The sequence below is a fragment of the Rhincodon typus genome, unplaced genomic scaffold (genome assembly GCF_021869965.1).
Source record: "Rhincodon typus isolate 14 unplaced genomic scaffold, sRhiTyp1.1 hic_rhity00004002, whole genome shotgun sequence".
Classification (NCBI taxonomy): domain Eukaryota; kingdom Metazoa; phylum Chordata; class Chondrichthyes; order Orectolobiformes; family Rhincodontidae; genus Rhincodon; species Rhincodon typus.
The window spans coordinates 1-14,331 of record NW_025969640.1 but is presented as its reverse complement, the minus strand read 5'-3'; the positions used below and the strand labels follow the sequence as shown (position 1 = coordinate 14,331).

The window sequence follows — 14,331 nt, the reverse complement described above, 5'->3', positions numbered from 1 at the left end:
GAACACAGCCAAAGAGAATGCTTGTTCAAATCAAAAACAAGTGTTTCAGGTTGTTTGCCCACGCATTCTGACTCTGAGTGAAAATTCCAGCTGCATTATTGCTCAGTTCAGGGCGTGGAACTTGCGGAAGCGGGAATGCGAAGTGATTGGAGACAGCGTTGAACAGATTCACGTGAATGGTGCCGTGTATGAGGAATGTCCGTAATGAAGTTAGATGGGAAAGTTGGGAAAGCTCTCCTTGGAGAAGAGAAAGCTGAAATTTTGTGCAGAGAGTGGCAGGGTCACTAAAACGCTGTCTAACAGTACTAAAGACGCAGATTCAATCAACACAAAAGGAAATTTGATGGTTATGTCACAAATAACAATGGGCAGAGTTACACAGAGAAGGCAAGAGAATTACATGAAATGACACTCATTTGCTCATTGTGGATAGCGGCACAGATAAGGTGGGCTGCATGGCCTCCATCTGTGTTGTGACAAATTTTGTGATTCTGAGTGAAATCTGAATGTGGGAGTAACAGAATGTGGGGCATTAGACAAAGGTTATGTTTACACAGGCGAGACACATCTGCGCAACAGGGTATTACACAACAACAATGATTTTTAAAAAAATTCGTTCTTGAAGGTACATGCCACACGCCAAATTAAAAGCCTAAAAAGCACACAGCACGACCAAGCAGAGTGGCGCAGCGGGAGCGTGCTGGGCCCATAACCCAGAGGTCGATGGATCGAAACCATCCTCTGCTATTCCTTATAAGCGCGATTTGTGATTTGCGGAAAGTCAGGTGTCTGCAATAAATCGTTCACTTTGGCACACAGGTGAGGTGACACACTTGGCAAGATCGCAGCAGTTTTCTCCTGTTCACCGTTCGTCTTCTCTGAGTTGGGACGAAACTGGGGTAGTTGAAACTTATTACTTCCAGTGCTTTTCCAAGATCTCCAGTAATTGCACATACTGTTTCAGACATGAATAACAAGAGGATAATCATGTTGGAGACAGCATCACGGCACAGACACATTTGACCATTATTAGAACAGATATCACCGATTGTGAATAACCTCAGAGAGATGCAAGCGACAGAGAGTCGCCGTGGATTCGATGGGCTGAACGGCTTCTTTCTGCACGGGAATGACGCCATGGGTTTATGACGTCACTCTCCCTGTCTCTGTGGCTGAAGCACAATTTGCAACTTCTTTAAAATTCCCAGCTCATCTTTCTCACTGTTCTGATGCCCTGATCAGGTTTGAATCTGATCTGCAGGAACTGGAATTGTTTCACTGCCTCATATCAGTAAATGTCACTGAGAACATTGGAGTCAGTGTCCCAGCTTCATCAGAGGACGGGAAGCTGAAGTAGTACCACACACTGCCATTTGGCACCTTTTAAATTCCCAAACCACTCAATCACTGAAGCTCCTTGGAATGGAAAGAAAACAGAATTTTTAAAAAATCCACTCGTCTCAACTTTTTGAATCTTTAGAACTGGGAATCAGAGGCACATGAAGGGTGAACTGTCCAACTGAGTAGAGACAGTTAAACTACCTTCCCTTCTTTAAGTGGCCAGGACATTCATTGATCCGAGACATTAAAAGGATTCCCTCCAGGCACTGCTCGGCCTTTGCTGCTGTTATTGTGAGGACAATAAATCCTCACTCCCTGAGCAGGCCTCGAGCCCAGGCAACAGTGGTGAAACTACAGTACCTTCACCACTAGACCACCTGGGAACAAGCAGACTTGCATCATTTCTTAATAACACAGCTTCTGGCTTTTATTTCATTGGTAATCAGTTGCTCCTGCAAAATGATCGCATCATTGAGTTTTTACAGTATGGAAAGAGACCGAACATCCCAGTTTCCAGCACTTGGCCTTTTAGCCTTTTGTGCTCTCATGTTTCAAGTGTTCATTTCAATGTTATTTTCCCTGTAACATTTTAATCTCACGCATCACTACCAATGAGACTGAAGTTTGAGATGGGAAAACTGTGTTCATGCCCCCTCGGGGAAGTGAACCTCATTTTCACTCATAGCAGGAAACAAACAAGGACACCTTCCACCGAGAGTGCCAGAGGCTTTAGGAGAGCGCAGCCCCCAGAAAGCAGAATTTCACTCACTTGGCTCTATTGTCCCAGTGCAGACTTCAAAACTAGAACCTGTTCACAGCAACAAAAGGAAGCAGTCGGCAGCTGCCCCGGGTTTGTGTTCCTCCTGCGTTGTTCACCTCTCACTCTGCAGTTTTCCGGCTTCACCTCGCTCTTCCGGTCAAACTTCGCTCACGTCAGCTGCTTCCTGCCATTCCGAATGCTCTTCATCAAGTCCGTGGTCGGACAAACAGGAATGTGGAATTTCAAACACATTTCTCGCCTGTGCAGGAAATGATGTTGTCATAATTTCAGCTGAGATTGAAAGGGCTCCTGTCGATCTTGGAAGCAGCGGGTGTGCAAAACTTGCCACAGGCCCCAATGAGACTCGAACTCACGAGCACTGATTTACAGGACCAGTGCTCTAACCACTGAGCTATGGAGCCAGTCAAATAAGTTTGGGAAGAGGGTCTCATGTGTTAGAAACGACAACGTAATAGATAATTGGAGACCTTGTGCATAATGAACCAAGACTGAAAAAAACCGAAACAGAGCAGAGGGGCATCACGTGCAGAAGGACGGGAGAATGCAAGGCCGAATCAAAGTATCCTGAGTCACATAAACAGATCTTTCCTGGTAGTCCAGTGATTACGATTCGGTGCCTTCACTGCCATAGCCTGTTAATGGTTAACATTTACAGTCATAAATACGAAATATTGACTGATCTTTAGAAGCAGAATTATGTCATTGACCAGTCAAAATCGATTCACTCCATGTTACAGTTCCACATCAGCAATGCCAGCTGCAACTGTCTGACGTGTAATCAGTTTATAACAAGAACAGAGGGGAGGTCAGGAAAAGTGAAGGGCGATGGTAGTTTGTGACATTTGACTGTCGGCCGAGTGGAGCCAGGCTCAACGTGGGTGCTGAAGACCAGTCTTCACTGTTTACCCTGGTATACAGATCACATTGGATCAATCACACAAGGACTCTCCTTTGTGTGTTGTCCTTTGCACATCACAACTCGGTTCAGTGCCTCGAGGGATTCGGAAACTTTTAATTTGGCAACTAACTCAGGTCAGTGGTCCACAAACTCAGCTGTGTCGGGCCACTATTTAAACGGGCCACCACTCATTGCAACGACCCAGAACTATACAGAGAGAGGAAGAACACCAATACAAAATCTTCGTTTTGAACGGATATCCCTGCAATTTCATCCGCAGGTGCCTACTAAATAGCAACAGAAAGAGGACACATTATGCCCTAACACACTGGCTACACTGCCATACATCAAGAACATATCAGAACTGACAACTCCTATGACCACTAGGAATTACGGTAGCACACAAGCCCAAAGCCATGCTCCGACAAACACTCAGAAGGATTAAAGACCACATACCCACGACATGCAGAACCGACGTAGTTTACAAACTACCGTACAACGACTGCCACAAACATTGTATCAGAGAGACAGGAAGGAAACTAGCCATCAGAATACATGAACATCAGCTAGCAGCAAAATGACACGACGAACTTTCCCTAATATCAGTACACTCGGATAATGAAGGCCATCAGTTTAACTGGGACAACATAACCGTAGTAGCCCAAGCCAAATATAGACACACATGGGAATTCCGAGAAGCATTGTTCTCAATCCATAATGCAATCAGCAAACATATAGAATTGGACCCCATATACAACCCATACAGAACAGAACGGGAAATGACAGAACTCACCGCAACGGACCGGGCAGTATAAATTCAAAGTGGAGTAGAACAACATCGCTTCATCGGAAGTCTCACTCATGATGTTACCTGGTAAGGTGACGAAACGTCTGAACGAAAACAAGCCAGCTGGGCGAGCAAGTTAACAACATCAACTTTACCGTTTAATGTGTGGCTCAGTGTCAGTCTTTGTGATATTATACACACACTGTTCTACCCGCTTCTCCCGACGTACACAAGGTACCCCGACAAAAGGCAGCTTTATGTGGAACACAAGCAGTTTCTCCTGACAATGGGTACTGTTGCCATGAGCCGGGATATGAAATAGACAGTGAGCTGAAGTAACCCCACACTCATGTTACTCATTTACCTTTCAATTTCAATTTTCAATTTCCAAAACCCAGCGATCCAATCACTTCAGCTGCTGGGAATCTGACAAAAACAGCGCTGGGCATACATTCCTCTTCGGAAGCATCTGTCAATTTGCAAGGGTAGAAAAGCTGTCAACTTCACTCGAGCGAGAGAGGATACAACATTTCAATCTTCCAAACCAAAGTCAGACGCCGTATCAATTACACCACTGGCTCCACACGTCTCGCTGCAGCTTTCATCCTGTCGACTTGTGATGTAATCAGGGATACCGGCGGATAAAGCATTCGCAAGGTGAATATCCAGCAAAATAATCGCCGTCACAGCTGCACTTCAATATTCTCCACTTTGTGAAGCGGTGAATTTCACTGGCAAACGAAACACGTTCGTCCTTGTATGCCTGCTTTACTGTCACCCGTTTCTCTGCTGGAACTTGCTATCGTTTTATTAACAGTCATTGCAAAGTTCTGCCTCTCCTATCTTTTTTAAAAAAATATTTCGTCACAACTTAAGAATGTCCCCTAGTCTTGAAATCTCCCATCCTAGGGAAAAGACAACTACAATTAGTACTATCTGCACGTCTCATTATTTTATGAACTTCTGACAGGTCGCCTCTCAACCTCCTAAGCACCAGAGAAAAAAGTCCAAATCTCGCCAACCTTTCTTTATAAATCAAACCTTTCATACCAGGCAACATCCTGGTAACCCTCTTCTTAACACTCGCCAGCTTAATTATATGCCTCCTGTAATTGTGCGACCGAAACTGCACACTGCATTCCAGAAGATGCCTCACCAACATTCTGTCCAACCTCAATATGACTTTCCCAACTCCTGAATTGAAACGATTGAGCAATGAAGGCAGGCGTGCCAAAAGCCTGTTGAACCTTTCTGTCCATATGTGATGTAAACTTCAAAGAATTATGTACCTGCACCCCTCGGTCCCTAAGGAGGCACCTTAACAGTGAGACAAAGTCTGTGGGCGGTTGGGGAATGGTTTCGAATTTCTTTGACTTCACGTCTAAAGAAATTTATTGTACACGTGCAGCTGAATAAGATCGGCAGTTCATTCTCCGTGAAGAACTATAAATGAAACTGAACATTTTTTCAATTAAAAAGTAAAACTAGACCCTCTCGAGTCGGAAGGAAACCGTCGCTCAGAGGCACAATTCCCGCTTTAAAATGGTGCCTTAATGATTCGACCACATTCCGATGATGTTAGGAACATTTCATACTTTCCGAACTCCACCCAAGAAATCCAGAAACAAGGCTCTGTCTCTTTGCATTTTGAACCCTCCCTTCCTCTCAGCAGTTCTTTATTTTAAGCTGATAAAAATTCTGACCAAAGTTGAATGTAACATTCGCACGTTTCGCTGAGATAAATCTAATTCCTTTTTTGAATGTTTCAATGACCTGTGGAGTTTGCATCAAATTGAATGAATTGAAGCGAGTTAAACAGCTTTTTCCCGCCACTTAATTCAATTTTGAATAGCCATATGAGAAATGTTTGCGATCTGAAAAAAAAATTTTTTATTCTCTCTCTGCAAATAATTTTTCACATTTCGAACATTTCCAAGACGTTTGTCGATCGTTGAACCATTTGCAAATCCTCAGAAACTGGCAATTTCCCATAAACTTTGTTCAAAATTGACTGTTGCCACGACAACAGAACAATGAGTCGAAAGTCATGAAGCTGAAAATCGCCTAATTTTGAAATTCAAGAAATAGGACGCACTGAAGATGCATCGGATCTTCACGATCTCCCCGAACTCTCTGTGACGAACAGAATCCAAGCGAGAATGAGCTTTTTGCTAAGATTACAGCAGAGAACTGAGAGGACTCCACCTGAAGGTTTTCCAAGACACTGAAGATTTCTTCTTCCTGTGTGATATGTTTTATTTTGATCAAAGAAATGCTTATTCGCGGGTAGGGAGGGACAGGATTGTGAGTATTCCCAGCATTTTCCAAGTGTAAAGGCACGACTCTGTAAAAACAAAAGAAGTGAAAGCCTGTGACAGACTGAGAGGCACATTTAATTCACTGACACAAGGAATAAGGAACAAGGCAGAAGAAATACTGATGAACCAACTTTCACTGTTAAGTTGTAGCTTCTTTAATGTTCTCGTCGTTAGGAAGGAGCTTTCTCCACTGTAGCCTTGGTTTAAAATTCAGACAGAGAATGACTCCATGTTGCTGTTGTGTAGTAGTCACAGTGGACAGGGCTTCTTAACAAAGATAAACCAGGCCGTTGAGTGTTTGTGGGGTGGTGCTGGCAGTCAGTCTTACTCAGAATGACTTTACATTCAGTTTGGAAGAATCCAAAATGTTATCGGTGGAAAACAAATGCAGAGAGAACGGAGTAAAAGGGCCGTGATTAGCTACAAGGCGTGACAGCGTGAAACTAAGACTATAATTTTATCCAAGTCCACCCCCCAAACAATATTGGACCTATCGATTAAATAAGACCATGGACAAAATGATGGAGGAGCAGTAGGAATAAATTCGGAGCAGAAATATTCGACCCAACGAGTCTGCTGCATTTTTCAATGATAATCTTCAACTCCATTCTGCTGCCTGACCTGGGTACCTCTTGACCATCTTACTGATTAGACGTCTGTCTCGCTCAGTTTGACAATACCCAACAATTCAGCTTCAACAGCCGTCTGCAGGAAAGAATTCCACAAGTTCACTGGCCCCGAGCGAAGAAATTCCTCCTCATATCTGAATTAAATGGGTTAAACCTTATTCGGATATGATGTCCTGAACTCCTTCTCTGTCATGCTCAGGGAAAGCATTTGTCCATATTTACGCTGTCAAGGCCCCTAAGAATATTGAATGTTAATAAATGCTGTTATATGATTATAAACTCCAGTCAGCCTCCTGTGTTCCAAGGAGAACAGTCCCAGCCAAACCAAACATTCTGCAAAGTTTCATCTTATCCAGTCCTGGCAACATTCTTGTAAATCTCCGCTGCAACCTGCAGAGTTCTTGGATATTTTTAAGGCAGATAGAGAGATATTGTGCTTAGCAAAGGTTATCAAGTTTTTCAGGGATTGACCGGAATAGGGATTTAGGATTAGAATCCGATTGACCCTCCATATATAGAATGTTAGGGCACTGAATTTCTCTGATTCCAGGGCTGGGAACTGGGGTTAAATGATCTTCTGCAACAGTGGTTATTTCCTTGTGTGAGGAAACTGCTGATGCAGCCGATGTAAAACTCGATTTACATTTGAGAAATATATACAAGACCGCAGCCCAGAAGAATTACTTCATTTCCACCCGAATATTAATTACATTTGCCAAGTGAATATAAGAAAGTAATGTTTTTATTTTGAAACATAACAAATGGCCACTCAGCCCATTGAACCTGCCTCGCTGATCAATGAAATTATGTATGAACTCCTGCTTCACTGCCATTTTTCTGCACTATCCCATGATTTCTTAATATGTTTAATCTATCGAAATCTGTAAACCTCAGTTTTGCATACTCCGAATGCTGGACATTGACATCCTCCATGGCCCTGAATTCGATAGATTATGTCCACTCATTTCAGTATGCTATTTGATGAGTATTTCTGTTGTGTTTCTGGTGCTGCTAATGGCCAATACTCTGCATATAGCCACAGCAGCTTCGACTTGAATCCGAATCACGGCAATGTTTGTTTTCCCTTTTATTTTCTCTTAATATATGCAATAGTAACACAGTAGAAGATCAATTAATATTGCAAGAAGGCATACAGAGGCGTGTGAAATGCCAAGGTTGTGGTGACATTTGTACAATGGTTAGAGATTACCTTGATTCAGGAGATAAGCATGTAGAATCTGTTTATGTAGAGATGAGGAACAGTGAGGGAAAGAAGTCACCAGTGGGTGTAGTCTACAAGCCTACTAACAGTAACCACAACATGAAAACAAGCGTATAAAAAACAGATACTGTGTGTGACAGATAAAGGGACGACAATAAGCATGGGTGACCTTAATTTTCCCCTCTCCCACTCCCAGCTCCATGGCAAATAAAGTTTACAGAACCATAAACAATTTATCAAATATGTCCCATAGAACAACACTGGAAATATCCTGGCCTTCGAATAATTTACACGTACATAGTTTCTTTCATTGTGAACTTTCGGAACGGAGACCATTTTTTGCCAGAAAAATAAATATGTCATTCACCTCTGTTTACTTCATGCTCAAGAACACTCAGGTTCCTTTGTACCCTTTTTTTGGAAATTTCTCTCGATTTTAATAGTAGTCTACCTTTTGACGCTTCCTACCAAAGTACAAGAACTCACACTGCCGACATGAAACTGCATGAGCCAAGTTTTTGTCCACTCACTCAACCTATCTATATCCCTTTGCAGATTCACATATCCTCATCACAACATGCCCTCCGCCTATTTCGTATCTTCTGAAAAACTGAACACATTACACTCTGGCACTTCCTCCAAGTCATTAATACAGAGATAAATAATTGCAGCCCTATGACTGACCATTCTGACACTCCACAAATCATTATTTCCAACTTGAAAAATAACCATTAATCTCGATTCTGTATTTTATGTTAATTAAACAATGGGCAGCCCATGCTCATTTATACCTAACAGCGTAAACCCCCACCTTGTGCAATGACCTGAGATATGGCTCCTTATTGAGTGCCTGTTAAAAATTCAAATGCACTTCATCTGCCGTTTGCCTGTATCAACTGTGCTTGTAATATTACCGAAGAAATCTGGCAAAATTATCAAGTGTGATTTGCCTTTCAACAAACGATGTTGACTGTGTTTGACTGCAATAACCTTTTATAAACGACCTTAATTTCTTCCTTTACAATTGTCTCGCATTTTTCAAATGACAGATAAGACATTGGGACAGATGGAAGTATTTTGGCCCATCAAGTCAATTACACCTTTAAATGAGATCATGGCTAATCCTCAACTCCACTTTTCTGCCTTATCACAGTCGCCCTTGAATCCCTAAATGACTAAATCTCTGTCTATCTCAGCCTTGAATACACCCAGCCTTATCAGAACTCTGTTGGAAGAATTCCACAGATTTGTTACTGTCTGAATGGGAGAACATCCCCCTCATCTCTGTATTAAATGGGCAACACCTTCCCCTGAGATTACGCACCCGGGTGTAAATCAGAGCACAGCAAACCCCCAAAGTTAGTTATGAACTCCATGGCACATCCAGCGCCAATTGTGAGTTTTTGTTTCGTTTTTGACCTATGGTTAAACAAACTGCCCTGATTTGCACATTAGATTGGCCAATGAAGAATCTGCTTCAAAAGTACTCCATTGGTTGTGATTTAGATAGTGGTGAAAGGCGCTTTCAAAATACAAAAAATACAAATCTTTCTTTCTCAATCCATTGATCTATTAATCTCTTTGCTCATAGAAATGGATTCTTCCCATTCACTCTATTTCTCAATAATGTAGTTCAATTCAATCTCCGTTCTGATCAAGTACAGTTTGACAAGAAATATAAGGGTTGTGGCACGGATAAGACAAGCCGAATGCTCCGCTTTCCTTTTGAACCCATTCCATGAGAAATGTTAAAAGGCGGCATCACCCCTGTAGTCGTGGCCGAGTGGTTAAGGCGATGGATTAGAAATCCATTGGGGTTTCCCCGCGCAGATTCGAATCCTGCCGACTACGTTCCCTGAACATGTGCGTTTTTTTTTCAAATAACCTTCTGATCAATGAGTTATTGCTCAAACTCGAGAAAATCCGTCTCACTGCCCCACCGGAGAGTCTGGTCATTTATTGACATTCAGAGAACACGCGTTCTGAACAAGAAACTTACCATACTCAAAACTTCAGCGCTGTTTCTCTTTCCACAGGTACCACGAAACGTGTTGAGTTTCTGCAGTATTCTCTGTGTTTTATCTCCATAAATGGTTTTGCATTAAATATCTTGAATTGCAGTCCTCTGGTAACTGACCCTGGTCAGTGTCTGCAGTTTCTCCCGACAATCACCCCGCCTATTCACGCCACTCCCTCCCCCACTGCTGTGAACACCACTAGGAAATCTCTGGTTAAACTTTTTTGCTCCAAAGAGAACATTTCCGATCTCGGGAATCACTCCACTGAACAAGATTTCCTCATCCCTGCACATGTTGCAAGGCGGAGGATTGGGAAGAGATTTTGGGAAAATATTAACAGTTGGAAGTGGAGGGTGGTGCGATGTTAAGGAAGCAAAACAGAAAACCCAGTCTCCAGCTTTTTGAATCTTTACAAACTCTTGGAAACCGGAATCACAGGAGAATGAAGAGTGAAATTTCCGACTGAGCGCAAACAGTCAAGACACCTGCCCCTTCTTTTAAAGGCTGGGACATTGACTCTGATGTTCTCGGGACATGAACTGACTTGTGACATTGAAAGGATTCTCGTTCCTGCACATTAGGAATTCAAATCTCATCTCGGCTACGGGACAATGAGACAAACAAAAACTGCTGGAGAAACTCAGCAGGTTTGGCAGGACCTGTGGGATAAAACAGAGTTCTGAAACGTTGGCACTGATTCTCTGCCAGATCTGCTGAGCTTTTCCTGAAATTTATGTTTTTGTTTTTAAATGAATGTTTATCCCATCTGCTGGGATGAAACAGCTGGATCGACCATGTACTGAATTTAACCGTTTAGAAATCTGAGAAATGATTGGATTCAAATAAACCGAGTCATGATTCACTCTTCCTCAGCTCCACACAGAGAGAGAGGGAGACAGACCTGGAAAGCAGAGCTCAGTGCTGCGACGTATATAGTCGTGGCCGAGTGGTTAAGGCGACGGATTGCAAATCAATTAGCTATTCCTGCGCTATTTGAATACCACCAACAACGTTTGAGAGCTGAAAGGGATTTGCTCATTGTATTCTTGTTTGGGAAAGGTATGACAGGAGAGGTGGCCGACGAACATTTCGGTTAAGAGGGACATATGCCAATCACTGCCTGTTCGAGAGCAAGAAGCAGAAAACCTCACACGATTTGAGGTGATGCAGTGATTGGTTTGATGAATTTTCGAAATTGAAAGTTGCACGTGAGCAGCCTGTGAGACTATTTCAGCTCACTGTCCATTTTATATCCCAGCTCACGGAAACAGTTCTCATTGTCCGGAGAAGTTGCTTGTGTTCCACCTAAAGCTGCCTTTTATCGCAGAAGCTTGTGGCTGGGGACGGAGATCGGACGTCAAGCACATGGAGCAGGTATAATCCTGAAGTCTCTGTCACTCTCGGGGATGTGCACCTGTGTCTCCCTCTGTGGGTGAAAATGAGGATGAGTTCCTCAAGGGGGTATTAACACAGTTTTACCATCTCAAACTTCAGGCCCATTTATTGTGTTATTTGACATCACAGGAATAAATGCATTGACATTTGCCTTCGTAAAGTCAAGCACACAAGGCTATGGGCTAAATGCTGGAAACTGGGACTAGAATGGATGGAGGTTTGATGAGCTGCACTGAAACGATGGGCCAAATGGTCTTTTTCCACACTGTTAAAAATTCAGAGACGGAGAAACCGATCTGCAGCGAATATGATCAGAAATGAAAACGTAAAAGCAGTGTTATTAAGAAAAGACACGAGCTGCTCTGTTGTGTTTCTTGATGGTCCAGTGGTTAGGATTGAGCGTTTTCAGCGCTGTAGCCTGAGTTCAATTCCCAGTCAGGGGGTAGAAGTTCTGTTACGCTAATTTATCGTGGTGCCAGCAGTTCTGATTGTACAGGAGCTAGCAGCTGATCTGATTTGTCCCAAACGTCGTGTAGGTTAACTTCAAACAAAGAACTGAGGAAATCTGACACAAAACAGAAATTGGTAGAGAAACTCAGCAGGCTTGGCAGCATCTTTAGAGAGAAACAGACCTGAGGTTTCAGATCCAGTGACCATTCATCCCTACTAGGTTAATTATGCATTTCTATGTTATAATGTCGGGAGAAATTATTCGCTTTATCTGTCGAAACGACGTATTTATCAAATTCACTCTCTCATTAGCTTACTCACGCCAACTTTACAACTTAAAAAGGACTTCATCAGCTGTAATGCTGCTTCCGTTGCCATGAGGTGCTGAAAAGCTCTGCTTAAATGGTTGCCTTTTTCTTTTCTTTTCTGTCAGTTAGCAGCCATGTGAAATGGAGAATTGTCCTTTCAGTGTCGACCACAATATGTGTCTCTATTTGTCTCTCTTTGACTCTGTGTATCCACCTCTCCCTTTTTCACGTTCTCCGACACTCCATTGTCCACAACCCCATTTCCCATTTCTGCTGTTTGAAAAGTCTGAAATTCGGAAACACTTTGAGAGTGGAATGTCTAGTACTGGGCTCACATTCCTTGGATAATGTGTCTGTCTGTTATGACTGAGGTGAGGAGTCATTTCTGGTCTCAAAAGATTGTGAATCTTCAGAATTCAAAATAGAATTCCTAACCCACCAGAAAAAAAAACAATGCCACCACAATTATAGTATTAGAGCGATATCTTTACTGTTGGTTTAAAAATGAATGAGGGTGATCTTTTCAAAGAGCAGAAATGTGGAATGAGGGATGTGGACAATGGAGTGTCGGAGAGTGTGAAAGGGGGTGAGGTGGATACACAGAGTCAAAGAGAGACAAATGGAGACACATATTGTGGTAGACACTGAAAGGACCAATTCTTCATTCGAAATGGCTGCTAACTGACAGAAAGGAAAAGAAAAATATCTGTGCCATTACCACAACATTCCCCGGTAAGGCTACAGTTTATCCAGCCTCACCTCGTTATTCCGACCAAACTGTGAATGAAGGGATGAGAATACAAGAAAAGGAGAAGCAGAAGTGCTTGTGGAACAGCAGAAAGGAAGTTCATGGTGAATCGAGCAGACAAAGAGGAGACACAGAAGCAGCCTCCTGACGACAAATGTGTTTTCTTTGCCAGTAAAACTCACGGCTTCACAAATCAGGGACCTTGAAGTGAAGCAGTGACGGTGATTATCTTTGTTGGTTGTTCACGCTGTGAATGTTACCGTTCTTGCTCATGACCGTGCTAACACCACAACTCTACTGCATGGAAGCATCACACATAAACCGGTGATAGGTTCTGAAAACTGAAAGGCCTCCAGCTGCGCAATGAGGCTGACTCCCTGCATTAGGAGTTTTTGCAGAGCCTAATGTTAACAGTTTCTGTTTTGCAATTGGTCAGTGCATTCGGATATTGAGAGAAAGACTGGTGTTTTGAGACTACCCAGGAATGCAGCCTCTTTTCTTTTCAGTTGTTTCAGCGGCGGGAGTCCGGGAGGAAGCGCGAGGGCAGCCTGGGAAAGTGAGCTTTTCGATTATAAAAGTCTTACCTCGCGTGACTCCATTTTTGGACTCAGTGAGGTAATCTTTTTGGGCGGTTGCTTCACCCGAAACACTACATAGGTAGTGTCTCCCACCCATCCTCCTCCTCTAACCAAAAAAAAAGGTTCTGAGCGCTGATTTGGTAAGGCTCCAAGTATTTTTTTTTAATTTGTCTGTTTGGGAATTCAGAACAGTGGGAATGGATGTTAGGGCAGTTGTATGCTCCTCCTGTAGAATGTGGGAGGTAAGGGTCACCACTAGTGTCCCCACTGACTTCATCTGCGGGAAGTGCACCCAACTCCAGCTCCTCGGAAACCGTGTGAGGGAACTGGAGCTGGAGCTGGATGAACTTCGGATCATTCGGGAGGCTGAGAGGGTAATTGAGAGGAGTTACGGGGAGGTAGTCACACCTCAGGTACAGGAAAAAAGCAGATGGGTTACAGTCAGGGGACGGAAAGGGAACAGGCAGACAGTGCAGGGATCCCCTGTGGCCATTCCCCTCAAAAACAAGTATACCGTTTTGGATACTGTTGGGGGGACGACTTACCAGGGGTAAGCCATGGGGTACAGGTCTCTGGCTCAGAGTCTGTCCCTGTTGCTCAGAAGGGAAGGGGGGAGAGGAGGAGACCATTAGTCATTGGGGACTCCATAGTTAGGGGGACAGATAGGAGATTCTGTGGGAATGAGAGAGACTCGCGGTTGGTGTGTTGCCTCCTAGGTGCCAGGGTCCATGATGTCTCAGATCATGTTTTCGGGATCCTTAAGGGGGAGGGGGAGCAGCCCCAAGTCGTGGTCCACATAGGCACCAACGACATAGGTAGGAAAAGGGATGGGGACGTAAGGCAGAAATTCAAGGAGCT

General features: G+C 43.4%; 3 non-coding genes across 3 annotated transcripts; 2 read left to right on the top strand and 1 right to left on the bottom strand.

Annotated features, from left to right (window-relative positions):
- The first annotated feature begins 675 nt into the window (after nucleotides 1-675).
- On the top strand, nucleotides 676-747 carry trnam-cau. Its single transcript has one exon. It is a non-coding gene; the product is annotated as a tRNA-Met (tRNA).
- Nucleotides 748-2,450: 1,703 nt separating this feature from the next.
- Nucleotides 2,451-2,523, bottom strand: trnat-ugu. Its single transcript has one exon. It is a non-coding gene; the product is annotated as a tRNA-Thr (tRNA).
- A 7,222-nt stretch (nucleotides 2,524-9,745) lies between these two features.
- On the top strand, nucleotides 9,746-9,827 carry trnas-aga. The gene has a single exon. It is a non-coding gene; the product is annotated as a tRNA-Ser (tRNA).
- Nucleotides 9,828-14,331: the final 4,504 nt, after the last annotated feature.